This window comes from Anabrus simplex, chromosome 14, assembly GCF_040414725.1.
Source record: "Anabrus simplex isolate iqAnaSimp1 chromosome 14, ASM4041472v1, whole genome shotgun sequence".
Classification (NCBI taxonomy): Eukaryota; Metazoa; Arthropoda; class Insecta; order Orthoptera; family Tettigoniidae; genus Anabrus; species Anabrus simplex.
Window position 1 is genome coordinate 65,725,664 of NC_090278.1, and position 14,670 is coordinate 65,740,333.

The 14,670-nt window shown below is 38.8% G+C and overlaps 1 protein-coding gene across 2 annotated transcripts in view; it reads left to right on the top strand.

The window, feature by feature from the left end:
- The window catches only part of gzl (godzilla E3 ubiquitin protein ligase), a 131,016-nt gene that overhangs the window by 78,042 nt on the left and 38,304 nt on the right, over window positions 1-14,670 (top strand). For both annotated transcript variants that reach the window (XM_067158249.2, XM_067158250.2), the window contains exon 2: window positions 11,651-11,806. The gene's annotated coding sequence lies outside the window, so the exon portion shown is untranslated. The remainder of the gene's footprint in view (window positions 1-11,650; window positions 11,807-14,670) is intronic.

The following is a 14,670-nucleotide window of genomic DNA, read 5'->3' on the forward strand; positions in this document are numbered from 1 at the left end:
ATAGCTCCTGGTTCGGATAGGGTACTTCTCAAGATTGTTGTTTGAGTTATCAGTTCATACACTGGTTTGATGCAACTCTCCGTGCTACCCTATCCTGTGCTAATCTTATCGTTTCTGCGTGACTTCTACATCTTACATCTGCTCTAATCTGGTTGTCATATTCATACCTTGGTCTACCCCTTCTACCCCCACTATCTTTCCGCCTACACTTCCTTCAAAAACAAACTAGGTCCAGGTTGTCTTACGATGTGTCCTGTAATTCTATCTCTTCTCGTCAATTTTAGCCAAATCATTCTCTCACCAATTCGATTCAGTATCTCTTCGTGATTCTATCTACCCATCTCACTTTCAACATTCTTATGTAACATCACATTTCAATAGCGTATTTTCTTTCTGAGCAAGTTGTCGTCCATGTTTCACTTCCATACAATGCCACACTCCATATGAAAATCTTCAAAAACATATTTCTGATTTTTATATCAATGTTCGAAGTTAGCAAATTTCTTTTCTTAAGAAAAGCCTTCCTACCCAAGGTAATCGAAGACATCAAATGTTTGCAGGAATATCAGTACAGTTGCCAACGTAATATTAACCTGAGATTTTGTTCCTATCATGTTCAAGAAAGGCCGTACCATTTTGCTATATTATTATTAATAATAATAATAATAATAATAATAATAATAATAATAATAATAATAATAATAATACATCGCAATTTGGAAATAAACCGGTGACAACAATCCCTTACAGTAGTGTGATCATCATTATCTAAAGGCTTCGCCTTGTCGCTGCAACCATTGATCTCTTCTCTCTGCGATCCTTTTCATCTCTCCATAACCTTGGCATCCCATCATCTCAACTACCTCTTCAATGATCTTCTTCCGTGGTTTCCCTCTGCCTTTCTTTCCCATCACCTTGCCTTCGAACAAGTTCTTTATGAAGTTATTATGCCGGAGAAGGTGACCGAAAACTGACGCTTTTCTCCTTTTTATCGTTGTTATTAAATGTCTCTGGGTGTTTATTTCTCTAAGCACTGCTTCATTAGTTTTCTTCTCAATCCAGCTAGTTCTTGTCATCTTCCTCCATAGCCACATTTCCACTGCCTCTAGTCGTTTCACGTCCTCCTTCAAGAGAGTCCATCCTTCACAGCCGTATAGCAGCACACTCCAAATGAACGTTTTGATAAATAATTTCTTTTGTTCAGTATTTAAGGATTTATTAGTTAAGAGCTGCTTCTTCTCCTCAAAGTAGTGTGATAATAAAGTTAAAATATAATTACCCAACAACATCAACAAAAACAACAGGAGTACATCAAGCAATACCATGGAAAGAAAATATTACAAGAAGTACTGTTAGTTTAATGTTCTAAATCCAGCCAGAGAAGAGGCGTCACCTTCTAAGTGGCCCACCCTCTCTCCATCGAGGAGGGGAATACAAACCTCTCAATTGGAATTGGCGATTTTATGCTAAGCTTTTAACATTGAGACCGATCATTACTGCCTACTGGCCATGGTACGTATTGCAAGTCGTACGTCAGTATTGTCTTTGACCAGAGGTTCTCCTGAAGTCTGTGGTAATGTGATGGGGAGGGTCCACGGAAATAAACGCTGGTTGGTACGCGTGGATGTTGACGGGCTGTAGGGCTGTTTTGTCGTCTGTTATGTAAAAAGAAACCAAGACATGTGTTTGATTGACTGTACCATTGAAGGCGTGCCGTAAAACTAGTTGTGTCCACATTCTGTATTCACTTACATAGGTGGAAAGTGATATGTTGCCTTATGGCAACAGCAGTAAAGGGTTAACTGAATTCAGTGCTTAAGTGCACTAAATTCCTAATACATGCTCGTCAGGTGCCACGCCTTCTTTTCATGGTGTTCATTTTCGCTGAACTCTACATCTGTTCACTGAGGCAGTTGACGGTATCGCACTTAGCGGCATTGTAGAAGGCTCTGAAGCGTCATTTCCGGTTGGTCAAGCATGGCGCATGGCGATCACCGCGGAAAGTTTGTTTTTATTACAGTGCGATATTGCGTGTTGTGAAATTCAGTTGTCTTTTCCTGGATTTCCTTGTTACCATAACAAACGTACCTTTTATTCTGGAACTACCAACGACCTACATTATATTTACATATCATAATCATAATTTATAACTTTCATTTCCATGTTGACGTTTGACTTATATTAATAGGAATCAGTCGAGGAATGTTCCATCATTCAGTTTAATAAATGTTATATATTATATAAAGCGTTGAATGATGGAAACATTCCTCGACTGATTCCTATTATACTTACATAAACTGGCTGAATGGACCTCATACAGTGCTTTTAGCAGCTGCCTTTGTGGATCAGCGGTAGAGTGTCGGCCTCCGGATCCCAAGATAGCGGGTTCAAACCCGGCAGAGGTAGTCGGATTTTTGAAGGGCGGAAAAAAGTCCATTCGACACTCCATGTCGTACGATGTCGGCATGTAAAAGATCTCTGGTGACACATTTGGTGTTTACCCGACAAAATTAATTAAATCTCAGCCACAGACGCCCAAGAGAGTTTCGGTTTACTCGGTCTGCCATCTAGTGGGGGCGTAGAGTAAAACGGAACGTCGAAATTGACGAGCAGACAGCCAGATGGCGTCAAATTGAAATGTCTGCACACGGTAGCTGAGGCCATACGATTATTATTATTATTATTATTATTAGTGTTTTTAGCTGAGGAAATTTGTAACACGTTCGCCATGTTTCCTGGTGGGACTCGTCAGCTGTTAGTTGTCAATAAGGAAAGATGCCTAAGTCGTGTTCTGCAATTAATTGCACGAATTGTAACCGTATCGACGACGTCCATACTTTATTCGGTGGAATGCATGGGTTTGACGCCAAGGCGTGTACGGTCCATGCTTAGGAAACGTCAGAGAGGGTGGTACAATAAGTTCTTATAGTTTTGAACTTTTGGTTATTCAAAAGAAACGAGCAAATCATATCAACTTGTCATAGATGAACAGCTGATTTTACAGAGTCCAGGTTGGGAAATGAGGACGGCGTCGGCGTCGAGGATGTCCCGTGATGACGAGCTCCTTCCCCTTACCATTGAACACCTCTCTGCTCCGTGGAACCGCGTAATCCCTCGGTGGTCGACGGTTCTGGAAGTTCCGGTAGAGGCTCGAACCACGGAGTCTGATGACAGGTGAAGTGCAGCGTGGAATGTATAGTTAATGATTGAATTCCACTTAAGTCCCCAGAAGGGAGTAAAGAAGCGTGTAACACCGAACAGAATGTCAATAAAATCTGAACGACACTTCCTTACAGCACTGCACTGGAGATATTTGCGTAACACAGTTCATACGAGTTATGAGTTCCACTGTTTGTAAACTTTAGCACACATAAATAAGTTTCAAGTGATGATTTTCTCGAAGAGATTAAATATTTTACAATCTACGACGAAAGGTAAATTATCATAGTTCAAAATTGAAATAATAACTGTGCCGATTCATTCGTCGGAAAAATAGAAATTAATGGATTAGTGTGAAAAATACGGTTCGTAACCTTCTCCATCACTAAGGTTAATGCAGTCCGGCCCCGCGGTGTAGGGGAAGGTTTTCGTGAAAAAAAAATAACTAGTGAATTGTAACGTCATCGCAGTCCGCAGTGTCCCTGGTAGAAACCCGTTGCCGTCACTGTAACGAGAATAAAACCCTACCCATGTTCTTGGTTTCTTCCGCAAAGGGGATGTATTGAAAAACAATATGCACCACAGCTTCCAGAGCTGTATTGCTAGTTGCCTAAAAAAAGTCGAGCAAGTTTTTGAAGTATTTGAAGAAGTGCCATATACTTCATCTAAAGGCTCATAAGCGTGCTGACATCATAGAAATCGAAAGAAAGAAGAATTAATTACTTGGGCATAACGTTCTATTATGAAATCATCCTTGACGAAAATGATACTATAAGTTAAAACAACAGTGTAACAAAACTCGTGAACTTAAGAGCTTCTTAAGACTGATCAGAAAATAAACATAATGAATCACCACATTTGGCCAAGCCGGATTTATCCATTACAACTTGCCCCTTTATCGAAACTTCACCAAGATTTCTTAGATGATATTGACAAATTCATTGAGTGTGCTGCTAAAGAAATAATTGGTTTATCAATAGTCCTGATTCCATGCTTACCATATATCAGGTCATTCACTTAATCTCATTAATTCCTCCCTGCACTCCGATTGACCAACCGAGCAGAGGAAGGGTGGCTGCGCCTCTGCATTCGGGAAACGGAGAGGGACTGGTCTCTACCGTCTAGGAGGCCCGCTTCAGGGGAGGAATGAAAACATTTTAGTAGTAGTAGTAGTAGTAGTAGTAGTAGTAGTAGTAGTAGAGGTTGCCGTCAGGACGAGCTTCCGATCGTAGCAATCATGTTATTGTTTTTATGCCCCAGTAACTACTTTTGAAGGTTTTTGGAGACACTGAGTTGCCGGAATTTTACCCGCAGGACTTCTTTTACGTGCCAATACCCAATCTACCGACACGAGGCTGAGGTATTTGAGCACCTTCAAATATCACTGGACTGTGTCAGGATCGAACCTGCCAAGTTGGGGTCAGAAAGCCAGTGCCTGAACAGTCTGAGCCACTCAATCCGGCCGGTAACAACTCGCTTCGAAGATTATTCTTACTTCATATTATGAAGAGAACCCAGGATAAGGGTTGGATACATACACAGAATCTTAACCAGCAGAGTAGGAAGGGAGATTGCATACAATTACTTGCCAAAAGCCTGGGTTCAATTCCAAAATGGAGTGAGTGCATTTGTGACGCTGTTGATGATTCGACCGTCGGATGGAGGCGTTAAGCCTTGAGCAGACCCCCTTGGTGTTAATCAACAGTAGGCTATGTGCCAGTACTGGGTTTCATCCTATCCCTACTTAATAATAATAATAATAATAATAATAATAATAATAATAATAATAATAACCTGATATGTAGGTTGCCCATAGGTGTGAACTAGGATTTCTCCGGTGGCCACATGGCATCACCTGTCCACATACCACATTGAAAACTTTTCTTCAGTTCCTCTAAGGAGAGCTGAAGCATGGGAGATAAAAAGCCGATTTGTTTTTTGAATGGTGGACGTGCGTTAAAGATAAGAGTTTTCTGCTGTTTGGCAGAGGCTTGGCACAGTTCCATATATTTAATAGCCTATCATGAAGTGAACAGACACTTAGAGACAGAAGAGTAACTTTGTACCATCAGAGGTCAGGCTGCATTAGCCTTGTCATCTCTCTGGAAGTAGAACATCTTCTCTTTGTGGTGTATGAATTCAATGTTATGGTCTTTTAGGCTTTTCACCTACAACATATGTCTGTAGAATTTTTAAAGCATATTGTGGGCTGTAGATTAATACAGGATTGTTACTACACATTGATAGTGTCATTGATTGGCTGATGTTGCGGATGATTTAATATCAGTTTTGAAATGGCAGAACTCTTATGCTGTGATGTTCAAAACAAAAGAAGAAAATATTAAACTGATCCATTTTCAACATTAAACTGAGAGCTGCTTCTTCTGAAGTGTCCATGTGTGAGACTGATCAGAATCTGTGTTGGTACACAACACTAGCACAGTACTTCCCCTTGTGCAGTATGACTCGTGTGCTTGCTGAATAAGGCAAGAAAACCAGGTGGTCATAGTACTTGTTGATTTGTGTTGTAAGACATTGATTTACCGTGAATATTCTGGATGGTGAACCCCCTTCTCTGGCTGCTGTTCGGGTATCTCTTGACTCAGTTGATGTGGACGAGGCAACATGTGCGATGCAACGTCTTGTGTGAGGGGGATTTCCTCTAACAGGCTTCGGGAGCTATAAAAATGCAATAAAACGTACAGATTTGTATTGTTTGTTTTTTTACTATCAACTGTAATAACTTTTTGTTATGATCAAATTAAGTTTGATTGTTAAAAAAAGTGTGTGTGAATATAATTATCAGAATGAACAGGGTCATTCTAGTAGTTATGCCAAGGGAAATAGGAATAAAACAGTAAAATGATAAGATTACTGGTCATGTGGTCTTACTTTGTTGAACTGCTTGTTCATTTGAGTAGTATTTATTGGCATTGCTTAAACCATCTTGAAGTGGAGAGTTGTTTTGTACCTTCTCTGAAAGTTCGGAGTGACCAGTGTAAAATGCCGCGTAGAAAGTTGATTGCCCATTATTGTGTGTAAAGTATGCTTGAAGGTAAGAGAAAACTTCAGTCATCATCATATTGCACAGAAACCACCAAGCGGCCGTTATCATTAAGGCATCAAATCTTTCTGGGTCTGACACCATGGATAGGTGCTTGAAAAAATAAAAAAGAATTGCCATCGGCGGTTTGGGTGGCAGAGTAGAAGAGGTGGTGGTTTAGTTTGTAATCTGTAGATTGCATGTCGAAAGCCTGAGTTGAATTCCAAACCCCTGCAGAGTGCTCATATGGCATATGAAGCTCTTAACGACAATTCATCTGTCAGATAGGGATGTTAAACTTTGAGCAAACACAAACATAGCATGCAGCAACCACACTGGACTTGTACAGGGTCCCTCTTATAAATACAGATCGTAGGCATAGTGTTTGTACTCTGCGCAACGGCCTCAGCCAAACTTACATCGTGCGCAGCCACCCTGCTTTAAGTGTGTATGCAATCTTAATCTTACCTTACAAAAGATGTTGGAAATGTCATCCTGCCTGGGTTATACAGGCATTGTGTCTTGTAACCACATTCTGGATGACACGAGTGAGTTCTGCCAATGTAATTTTTCTGATTTCATTCGTAATGTTTTCTTTCAGTTCCTCCAGTGTGTGAGGATTTGTTCGTTACCCTTTTCCTTTCAGCTTAACCCACAGGTAAAAATCACACACTGTTAGATCTGGAGAAGTAGATGACCAATGATCACTCTGCAAACACTTCCGATGTTGTTAGAAAGGAATCTTCTGCTGTATGAGCAGGGGCTGAATCTTGTTGAAACCACCCACACAATTTTCTTCTTCCGTTAACAAAAATGTCATCTCGGTGGTACCTCTCTGCATTTACTGTCGTCTTGAAAAAAAAAGGCCCATTTATTCATCTTGTACTAACAGCACATTAAACACCAATCTTCCTATCATAACGAGGGACTTCATAAACACCATTAGGATTCTCTGCACACCCATAGTGAGAGTTATGACTGTTCACATGACCATGAAGATGAAACCAGAACTTTTACATCCTAAAATACGGTGTTACAATGATAACTGTCTCAGCTTGTTAACAGTCGAGATTCAGACTGGAATCTCATGCTTGCCAGGTCAAACACGTACAGGCTGCATGCAAGGTCAAGAACTGTGCGTGTGCCTCCCATACTGCAGCATACTCCCAGAGTACAAACACCATGCGTTCCGTCTGAGGTTATAAGAGAGCCCTGTATTTGCCTGTGAGGCAAGGAGTAACTAAATCATTGGCCTAAGATGGTGCACTCAAATCCATCATCACAACAAGTGTTCTTTTTTCCTTGTGTCTGGTCATTAGAACAGACTTATCTAACACAGTTTCCAATCACTGGCAGGGTCTGTTTGGAATATGTCTGCCCATCTTTTACTGTCATTCTACCAGATCTGTGTCAGCACTGTTCCAGTCTTCTGTCTTTTCAGCCATTTGTCCCTTGGTTTTCTTGACATCTTTCCACCCACCTCCATGTTATGGTTATCGTTGAGTCCTCTGTTTGACATGTGCCTACCTGGTTGGCTTTTAAGTCATAAGATATAATTTTCATAGTGGTCCCTATTGAAGATAATTACAATTCAAATGAAGAAAGAGTTCCACCTATTCAGTACAAATTTATTATAGTAACTGAGTTTAAACACATGGTACTATTTTTGACTTTTCTTGGAAGTCATCTTCAGCCATAAGTCTTAAAAATTGACATGGCAATGACACAGTGATATACAATGAAGAACAATAAAATCTGGTAATGTTTTAAAAAATAAACTGAAATATGTATTTTTTGTTTATAGTTTACTTCCCATTCCCTGTTTTTCTCCTATCCACATCAATCATCAACCTTGTTCTTGTAGTTTGTGTCACATGCTGGACAATGCATTAAATAGGGATGCCTTTCTTGCTTTATCGTGGTTTGAATTGAAAATAAACTTGGATTGTACTTGTGTACTTCAGTGTATCATGGTAAAATGTTCTCTGGCTGACCATTAAGTATTTGGCACCTTCAAGAATACAAATACCTTCACATTATATGATAAGCTATCATATAACACATCTCTAGAAGATTTTGCTTTCATATGACAAACTACATATGTTATCTTCAAGTGTTATTATAGAATTCTTGACATTTTAAATAGATTTTGATAATCACAATAACATAACCTATAAACCAGGAATATGTATTTTTGTCTAAATTTTAAAACATCACTGGATGTTATTGTTCTTTATTGTATATCACTGTGTCATTGTCATGTCAGTTTTTAAGATTTATGGCTGAAGATGACTTCCAAGAAAAGTCAAAACTAGTACCATGGTGTTTTAACCTATATTTACTGTAATATATGTGTATTGAACATGTGGGACTCTTTCTTCATTTGAAATGTGCCTACCATCACAGATGACATTTTGTTTATAGTTCCTCTCTCAGTACATTCCTCACCTTCTCATTTCTCTCTCCCTCCTTCTCTTGTAACTCCTGTTCTGCTCCTCAAGAATTTCATTTAACATGCCTGTATTCTGGACCTCCTCTTTCATTACTCAAGTTTGTGATACATAGATTAATATTGAAACGAAAAGGTATGATACACAGTCAAAGTTTTGTATAACGAAGATCAATTAAACAATAAAACTACATAAAGTGTTATATATGTAAGGTTCTGGCAAATTTGCTATCTTTAGCCGAATATTGAATTCTATTCCTTATAGTGATGAAGCAATTTCAGAAACACCTTTTTCGAACAATGTGTATGTTGATCTCAAATGATTCTCAGAAAGCAGTTAGCTGGCCCTGCGGTTGATAACAGGTTGGTTAATGGCTCAAGAATTTGAATTTTTATTAACCGATGGAAGTGTGAAGTATACAACCTTTAAAATTATCCGATCTTCCCTGTTATTTTCTACTGTATGGATGCGACGTGCGAATGGCCTCTGTTCAACATAAGTTAGTAAATTTGGAAACAAATTTAGCAGTATTAAAAATTGCAAAACCAAAAAGAGAGATTTTTGCAGGCTTTGTTGGCAATATTTTGAATTACCAGGACAAGTGGAAGGAATTCAGTTGTTACAAAGGAACAGTAAATTCATTCGGAATCTGTAAGATCAGCGAATGGCTACGTGGTTTGGGTTACGTAGCTGTCGGCTTGCATTAGGGAGGTAGTAGGTTTGAACCCCATTGTCAGCAGCCCTGAAGTGAAGATAGTTTCCCATTTTCCCTTTGGTCAAATGCTATGGCTGTACCTTAATTGAGACCATGGACAGTTCCTTCCCAGTCCTAGTACTGTCCTATTCCTATCTGTGTCGGTGAAACGTAAAAACAAATAAGAAGAATAGCTTCCTCCCCACTCCTAGCCCTTATCTATTCCATCACCACCATAAGATTTATCCATGAACCTACTACGCCGGCATAGCAGGGGGAGAGGTGATACTCCCACGTGGCGCGTCCTGGGTGGCGGATAGAAGGGTCCTAACCGGCTTGCCGGCAGACTTGAGGGAAATAAAATACCTCTCGTGGACCAAACACACAACCCCCTGCGGGTGGGGGACGCAGACGAAGAATTCAACCACGGTATCCCCTGCCTGTCGTAAGAGGCGACTAAAGGGGGCGACCAAGGTGTGATTGGATTAGAACCATGAAACTACTTGTGATTAGGACCACCACGTGGGGAACACCATGGGTCGGTATTACTTGCGCGTATTACTATGTTAGGTACCAAATAGGTTTGTGATTAGTAGCAATCAGGAGCACCGTGCGGTCAGGCTTTTACGGTACCTGTGATTAGTAGCACTATATGAGTGACACCAGGGTTCTGGCTTGCCTATGATTAGTACCCACTATATAAGGAACACCACGGGATAGTACGAGTCCCTGTGGTTAGTACACTTACGTGATGGAAACCATTGGTTTGTGTTGCCTGTAAATGGCGCCGCTATGTGTGAAAGACCATAGGTCTGTATTACCTGTGTGAATTTCATTACCTGTGAGTAGTACCATAATGTGTGGAATACCGCCAGTCTGCGATACTTTTGATTAGTACCGCACTATGACAAATACCATGGTTCTACTTTCCAAGCGATAAGTAGCATTATGAGAGGCTGATAACCTATATTTTGGACCACTTTAGTTTGCAAGCATCATCGATGCGGTATTGAGATATAGAAGCAGTCCCTTGGTCAGTATTACTCTTGTTCTCCGTCAGTTTCTGAGACTGAGGCATTGCGGGTCGGCTCCTGACTATTTTAACTTCATATCCATCCGTTCATTTATCGTTCTCACATTTTGAATTCTGGTCAGTGGAGGATTTTGGATTTTTATTTTGTCATTGCATTTTGTCTCATTTCGTACCATCAGGGGTCGATGACCTAGATGTTAGGCCCCTTAAAACAACAAGCATCATCATCAAGATTTATCTGCGACAGTGTGACTTAAAGCAAGCCGTTAAAAAATCGCTGTTGTTTAAAGAGGCTATCAAGAGTTGAAGATGAACAAAAATTACTGGCAGGTTCCTATCAGTTGTTTCAAGTAATGAAATTCATTTTCAGCCTCCGTATAAACACAGCTTTGTCCTTTTCTTGTAGCACTTCTCAAATCTGATTCTCACTGCTATCAAGGGTGTGTCAATTCATTAAAATGGAAGATTTACATACTCGGGTATCTTTAAAATAAATGTATTTGCATCCTTCTGTATGTAGGCTTTGTTTTCCAAACTCAGGCATCAAGGTTCTTCAGGGGAGATGTCGGCAGAATTACACCACTGAAATTCATATTTTTTCTTCACCTATTATTAAACCTAGGAATCTGAAACTTGGCAACTAAAAACAGTATACACCCATTTTTCCCATTTTTTTTTTTTTTTTTTTTTTGTGCCATGGCTTATTATCTAAAATAATTATAATAAATTCAGAATTTTGGCTGAAATTTAGTGTAGATTTATTCAGTGTACGTACAAACAAATGGGTGGAAGGAAATTGTTTTAAGTGAAGTACTTTGAAAAATGAGGCATTAAAAATGTTCATACTTTTTCAGCTTTAACTCCATTTTTTAGTGATTTAGAGGTTCTGATATTGTAAGAATTGTTAGAAGGAAACCTCTTTGAAGGTGTACAGCAGTACAAACTTTAATCACATTCATTTTAGGTTGTATAAAATGTAGTATATCTCTCATATCACTTCATGGTATATAATTATTGTATTATACAAATAGTATGTTTAAAATGAAAAAAAAAAGTAACTAAAATAGTGAAGAAGTAAACTGCTAAATGTAATGTACTAACTGTGGGCTGGTAATTAGAGCGCAATGAAGTGATTTTCTCCTCTTCTGAAAAGTATGAGAATTGCGAGTTGCAACGCGTGAGCTCTGAAATGCAGATGTAGTTGAGTATCTTCTGTAATTCTCTGAAATTTGTATAGTGTGTTCTCCTGATTGAATATTTCTTGATTGCAGGTGTGCTCCTCCGGAGAAGCTTTCCATTTTAAAGGTCTGACATGTCGTACTATTGCCTTTATTGTTTTCGAGTCCTTCCGTGTAACAACCACACATCACCAGAGTCGGCCCAAATTGTGCTAATCAACGAAAGTAGTCTACAACTCTAGTATTAAGGTGAGTCCCTTGTTTTTTCATATATTGATTATATTTTGAAAAATTACTGTCCAATTATGTTGTTAACAAAATCGTGTAGTAAGATTGTATCTTATTTTGAAGTTGGGAAAAGTCCATCACTCACTGTGGCATTATTTTGTCCTGCAAAGGCTGTTTAGTCAGGAAGTCAAAAAATTTAGAAATTATGTTTTCCACTTATGGAGGTTCAACGTCCTTAGATTCGTTCACACTAAATGAAAAATTAATACCAGTTTAATTCATGGGGGCAAAGACAGCCTGGCATAGAGCCAACTTCTCTATCCCTCTTGTTGGTAAGGTTACAGATATTACAAGTAATGAAAATCATTGCAAATTCGTATTGAAAGTAATCTTATGTTAAAAGTAAGAAATTTATTTCTCTTCCACCTATTCAATACATATCAATATGTTAAAGTTAAGAGTTAAATCCTCATTAAAAGAAGAATTGGAACATGTGTCACCCTTTCCTATGGGGCATCATCAGCCGTATCATCACCTCAAACCATATCAGGTAGCTGGTTAAAATTGATCTAAAATCGACTACAAAATTGAATACATTGAAGGCCATCATTATTGTTCATTTTTCACTTGTAGCTAAATTAAGTTACTCATATAATGATGGCTTTTTAAGTGAAGTTTTTTTAATGTATTCAATTTCGTAGTAGATCGACAGGCGACTGTATGAGAAATTGCAGAACAAGTCTGAATCAGTTATGCGTGCTGTCAAGCAATCGTCACAGTTCCGAAAAGTGTGTTCCAGATGGATCCCTCGCCTTTTGACCGAAAATCTGAATTTGAGACGTTTGGAGGTCTGTCAGAGGCTTACAGCAAGGTTTGATCGTCGTCCTTACAGCCTGGACTTATCGCCCTGCGATTTCCATTTGTTCGGACCGCTTAAAGAAGTTCTAGGAGGGCAATGATTTGAAGATGAATAGAGTGTGGAAGACTTTGTGTGCAACCGGCTGATGACACGACCCTGTTCCCCATAGGCTAGGACAAATGCATTTTCAAAGCAGGAAACTGGGAAAAGAAATTGTAATTACCTTGTGTTTTTTTCAATAAATGAATTAAAATAAAATCCTGTTTAGATTTGATCCCTCCTTGTACTTTGAAATCATTTAAGAAAAGACTAGGTAAACAAATGATAGTGGATCTACCACGTGGGTGGCAGACCTAAATGCTGATCCATGGTGATTGACTGAAACATCATTCTGAAAGGTGATATTGCACAAAAATGTGTATGTAATCATAAACAAGAATGCAAGCACTCTATCACTGGAAAAATGCTGAGTTGAAATCTTATGCCCAGAAGGATTCCACTAGATACATTACCTATATATAATAGGAAGCAAAAGAATAAGTGTAAATCAGACATTATTGAAGTCCATGAAACTACAAATAATATTGGAGAGTTTCAGGTTGCTCTATAATTCAGTGTCGTCTTCAAGTTAAAAATTTGTTCAGCACAGGAACACCCAGGTCGGAAACCGGCTTAATATTCTCCAATTTTGTGTTCAAGCTGTTCTTGTACTCTTTGAAGAAGACACGTGGAGAGAATCTTGTAGGTGACTTGAATGAGAGAAATCCCTCTGTAGTTGTTTACATCTGTTCTGCCATCTTTCTTGTTTAACGGATGGATAAGTGCACATTTCCATTCTTCAGGTAGCTTTTCTTTTTTCCAGATTCCATGATTATTAGTGTTAGCTCCTCAAATGTATTTGGGCCTATGTTCTTTTAGAGTTCTGCAACTATGCCTTCTTCTCCAGATGCCCTGTTATTTTTAAGTCTGAAGATGTCTCTGGATTTGGAGATTCAGGGTTTAAGTGTACCTTAGTTTCTTTGGGCCATCGTAATGTTGGCTCCTGGCAGTTGAGTAATTCAGAGAAATATCGAGCAAACTCCTTACAATTATCCTGGTTATACAGTGCGAGTTTTCAGTCTTGTTCTCGGAAGCACAAATTTCTGTGGGGTGTATCCTCAGATTCTTCCTGCGAAAGTCCTGTAGAAGTCTTGCATATTATTATTATTATTATTATTATTATTATTATTATTATTATTAGTCATTTATCCACTCCATTACGATTTAAAGGTAATGTGGACAGTACACATATTTATAATTTTGGATAAATATATAAATATTTTCCTTCATAGTTTTGGGCTATTTTCTTGGTCATTTTAAGTCATTTTTGAGTTTTGGTTCAAACCCCACTGTCGGCAGCCCTGAAGATGGTTTTACGTGATTTCCCATTTTCACACCAGGCAAATGCTGGGGCTGTACCTTAATTAAAGCCACAGCCACTTCCTTCCCATTCCTAGGCCTTTCCTATCCCATCATCGCCACAAGACATATCTGTGTCGGTGCGACGTAAAGCAAATAGAAAAAAAAAGTTGAGTTTTATTAGGTCATCAAACTCCAGGCCCTGCTCATCAGCGTGCATTTAATGTGTGTGTACATACTTTTTTTTTTACCTATAGATTTAACTAATGTTTGTATTACTTTAAATGTCAGAACACACACATTTGTTTCTAAGCTCATGGTTTCAGTGTACCTACCTTATTCAAGTTTATTCAGGATGGTTTTAATTAATCCTGTTATTTAATGACCCGAACAGAACAACCCCCTATTAATCCAGATTGTCATAATTTGCTATACAGTAAACAATATCTCTAGCATGCTCCCCTCACCTACTGCCAACTAATGAGTCACTTCAGTGGCTTTTCCTTCCTTGATCGACGATATATACATATCACTTTATAATCTCGAATATTTCCTGCAACATTTTCTGGTGATTCAATGGTAAAAATTTATTTGAACGTAGAGGGAACTTTTAAGCCCACAAAAACGA